At 33.5% G+C, this 4743-nt stretch overlaps 1 long non-coding RNA gene across 1 annotated transcript; it reads right to left on the bottom strand.

Moving 5' to 3' along the window:
- Nucleotides 1-2831: 2831 nt before the first annotated feature.
- On the bottom strand, nucleotides 2832-4365 carry LOC104244645 (uncharacterized). The gene is made up of 2 exons (XR_715541.2): nucleotides 3907-4365; nucleotides 2832-3151 (listed from the first exon to the last, which is right to left on the bottom strand). It is a non-coding gene; the product is annotated as an uncharacterized lncRNA (long non-coding RNA).
- Between the last annotated feature and the right edge of the window lie 378 nt (nucleotides 4366-4743).

The following is a 4743-nucleotide window of genomic DNA, read 5'->3' as shown; positions in this document are numbered from 1 at the left end:
TGTGGGAGTATCCAAAGTTAACAGGTTTGATGCTCTCAGCTTCAATTTACTCCTTGGGACTTGTCAAGTCATACCAAACTCAACTCTCGTAGTAGCTCTTTTTTTAACTTGCATGTTCTTTTGCATGGATGTCACATAATTTTGGGATTTAGCTAGGAAATTATGAAAAACAGAGTGTTCCTGCTTATGTTGTTATATTTTATTGTTTATCAGTTGCGCGCATTTGTATTTTCCACGAACATCTGAGTATGTTGGTGGAGGATCTGCGGTTTCATGTAGTAATCCGGTTTTCAAAAGCTTCTAATAATGATGTTGGGGATGAATGCTCCGCCAATGTTTATGTCACACCTATTAGCGCGCTCAGAGTGTCGAGCTCTCATGTTATAGCAAAAATGTAATGATAAGACAAATTTTCAGTATGTTTCCCTTGTTGTGTGTTGGAATAAACATTTGAGTTCAGTCAGATTATCTTGAATCAACAATAAGGATAGAGTGACTCTTTTGTCAGCTCTCGTTTGTCTATTTTACACTCTTGTCCTGTTGGATGTAAAGCAGATGAGGACCTGCCTTTTGTACTATCAAAGGGTTGTGCTAAGGGATCATTTGCTAAACAACCCATACTTTTCATTTTGTGAAATGCCTCCTTCCATTTCTTAGGCAAGATGAATCTATGGTGTCCTTTTCTTTTGTACAAATCTTCTATATGAAATAAATATATAGCACAAGGATGTCTTCAATCTTCGTTTAATATGTTACAAAGATTTTCATTTTCTGTTAAAGCTACAGTTTAAATTGTTCGGATTTTGCCATGAATTTCTATTCTATTAGGACTCATTTTCTTGAACAAAGGGAAAAAGACTCCTAAAAAGATTAAATCTCTTTCATATGCCTTATTTTTTTCTTGGAGGAGAAGTTTTGTACTTCTATAAATTGATGTTTTCTTCTCACAACAAGAACAACAACAATAACAAGTCAATAAAGAGATCTTTTTAGGGAGAGATTTTCTCATCAATAGTTTTTCTATTTTTTTTAATCATATATAGGTTAATTGATCAAATCACTTTAAATGATAGTCTCTTTTGATATATTTTTTTTATGCTTGATTTACCATCATTAAAGTTATCTTTTTTAGCTTCCGCATACATTATATTATTTCGATCCCAACATAAATAATCCCAAATTTCTAAAATTTGGCTTCCGGGTTTTTTTTAAAAAAAAAAGAGAGAAGAATTGAAGCCAAAAAGGCAGATGCTCTAGTAAAATCCACTCCTTAGCTAGGTTTATAGAGCAGAGGCACGCTTCATTAATCACGGCTTCTCTTAGCTAACTGTCAGATATGGATACAAATCAACTTTATATAAAAGACAGATCAATACAATTAGGGATCGTTTGGTTGGAATACAATTTATACCGGTATAAGTTATGCCGATATAAATTATATTGGTATAAGTTATGTTGGGATTGTTGTTTATTCATTGTTTAGTATGTTGTATTAAGAATGACAATTGCATAATTTCTAAGAAGAAAATATAAGTTATATCAGTGCTAATTACTGTCACACCTCATTTTCTACCCCTCAAAATAATAATAATATGTGTATGGGCCAAAGAGTTTTTCCAATTAAAGTGACAAAATTTGAATAGGGATTATTTTATTGTTCAGAGTTGCCACTTAGAATTGATTTTTTCGGTGTTCCAAATCACCATTTATTTGGATCCCTAGTCAAAGGAAGGTTTGACTCTATTTTAATCGGTCCGCGAAAATAAAGTTCGGGTAAGGAATTCTGTTGACCGGGGAGAAGGTATAAGGCATTCCCCGAGTCCCGTGGTTCTAGCACGGTCGCTTTATTGACTTAAACTTGGCTTGAATTAATTTTGGACAAACTGTGATTTATATTATTTTCATGTTTTACCTATCCTTCTTTTATCTCTTGATTATTAGAAAAAATTAAAGAATATTTTTGAATAATAAGATGTCATAACCACACTACGCAAGCGAATGCGTGATCGACGAAATTTATTATTTAGTCATAACGGCGCTACGCAAGCGAATCCGCAGTCATAACAGACGATTGTTAGCACGTTATTTACTTTTGAAAAATTGCTGCAATTGTGTTGGAGGAAACATTAACCCTCTTTTTTTCAGAAAATTTATTAAATGTCACTACCACGCTACGCAAGCGAATCCGTGATTATGACAAAAGATTTATAAATTAATTAAAACTATTGAATATGACATGAAATTGATGAATTAACTTATTAAAAGTTAAGCGTCACGCTAAACAAGTGAGTCCGTGAAGTTAAAGCGCACCTACTATTTGCCTAACGTTTAAATTAATTAAAGGGAAACTAGTTAATTAAAATAGTAAAAAAATCTGATATTATTATTATTTTTTCGAGCTTTATAGTTGGGAAAAATTATGCAAATAAATGTTGGACCAACTTTATCTATTTTAAAAAAAATGAGCCAACTTCTTGTTAAAAAAAATGGGCCAGCTTGTATGGAGCTTTTGGGCTGCTGGAATTTATTATTAAAATGGGTCAAGAAATGAATTTCAATTGGCCCAATGCTATATAGAAGAAAAGGGGTAATTTTGTTGTTTAAAGGTAAATGAGCCAACTTTTATCTTTGATTCAATAAGGCCCAAAGTTGATATAATCTTAGCTCTTTACTTAGTTTGAGTTCATGACCATTAACTACATAGTCACAATTGTATAAACGCCTACTTTACAAAAATAGTCTTTTTTGCAAATCCAGCAAAATGGCCAGATTCACAAAGATATTATCACAGCATTCCTAGAAGCATATGTTGGCAGTGAAATTTCAGCAACTAAAATGAACTCATGCCATGTGTTATACACCTAAAGTCATTCATGGCATACTTAGCATTGTTACACGGATATAATAGCTTGAAAACATGCTTAAAAAAAATCCATAAACGACTTACATATCACATTCAAAAACTTACAACTCAATATTCAAGTATTATGAATGACTATATTCACATTATCACATGCTTGATACATAACAATAACATACAAGCTCTTTTGTTGTCAAACTATTCATCACATCAAACACATTTAAATGGTGCAGCATGTTCAAGTTATTCCCATTGCTGAAAATACGTACATTACGAGTCTTAAAGGATTACCTGGTAGCAAAAGAATAAACAGTAGTTCAGCAACTAAAGCAGCATAAAAACAGCAGCAAAACCAACAACAAATCCGTGTTAAAACGACCCGAAAACTTAGAGAGGGAATCCAGAAATGAACTCTAAAGAGGACTTATACTTTTTTAAAAGTTTGCACTCTAAGATTCACTCCCAAAGCTCACCATTTCAGCTTACTTTTTATGTGTTCAACTGCTGAATTTTGTTTTTGTTTTTGTGACAAAGCAATTATAAAAAATGCCCCCTGGAAGTGTGATGGAGTCCCCTCTATATATCAAAACAACCAGCTATTTCAAAAAATTAAAAATCAATCTTTTTGACAGATTTTTCTACAAAATCTGCTCTTAAATTCAAAAAGCAAGACTTTCTAGTTCAAATCTTGTCAAGTATTTCAAACAAAATCTGCTCTCCACTATTCAAAGATAGACTTTATTCAAATAATGTCCAAAGGTCTACATTTTCTTACCAAACAATTTGACTTTTGAGTGTTGTACTCAAAGAGTCTTGAAGCAGTAAACAAACAACCAAACAAGTACCATATACTCTTAAGTATTTTTCATTACCTCACTTTTATCAATACAAAACTATTTTACTACTTCAACAAGTGCAAAAACAGAAAATTTAACATTTCAAACTTCAAAAACTAATGCTAAAATAATTAATAATAGACAAAAATAAAATCCGAAAATTAAAAATAAAAATAAAAAAATCAGCCATGAAAAAGAATAGTATTTTACCATTTTACACATCAAAAGGCCGAAAAATGGTGGTATGCCAAAGAGGGTGTTCCGGGAGGTCGCCGGAATTAGGCCGGATTTTGATCGCCGGATTTTTGGGGTAGAATTGACTTCAATAGCTAGGTCTTGAGGAGCTATATCCATTGATGTAGGTATTTTGGGGTGGTAGTGGTTGGAGCTTCAAGAATTTGGGCAAAAAAGTGACGGGAAAGTTTCCTAGATCTAAGATTCAAGGAGTTTGAGGGATTTTTTTTAGGATTTGGTTTAGAGATATGGAAAGAGGAAGTTGTAGAGATTACGTGGTGTGAATTTAGAGGTGTTTGGAGGTGGTCCGCCGGCGGCGATTTCCGGCAGGCGGCGGTGGGCGGAGCTGGGGCGGCGTAGAGAGAGTGAAGAGAGAGAAAAGAGAGAAAAGAGAGAAGAAGGAGAGGGAAAGAAGAGAGAGGAAATAAGTGGGAATTGGGGAAATTTTTTGGGGATTTTAGGCTTTAAATACCTAGGATGAAGATCAAACTAGGACCGTTGGATTAAATCAAGATGGATGGATGAGATTGAATCTTGTCACTTAACCAAAACGACGTAGTTTCAAGACAAAACTACGTCGTTTTAACCTCTTCTTGGCAACCCCCTTTTGGACCGGGTTTGGGCTCTTTGGGCTCAATTTTGGGCTAATTTTGGCACAATTTTAATTAAATTACACAAGCCCAAACTCCACCCCATTTATCAAACCATTACTCAACTCTTAAAACCTATACATACACAAATAAGAACAAACACACACACACACACATACATATTATATATATATATATATATATATATATAAGGCGAAAATTA

Source organism: Nicotiana sylvestris, chromosome 10, assembly GCF_000393655.2.
Source record: "Nicotiana sylvestris chromosome 10, ASM39365v2, whole genome shotgun sequence".
In the NCBI taxonomy this organism is placed as follows: domain Eukaryota; kingdom Viridiplantae; phylum Streptophyta; class Magnoliopsida; order Solanales; family Solanaceae; genus Nicotiana; species Nicotiana sylvestris.
The sequence above is the reverse complement of the archived record's forward strand: the minus strand, read 5'-3'. Positions and strand labels throughout refer to the sequence as shown.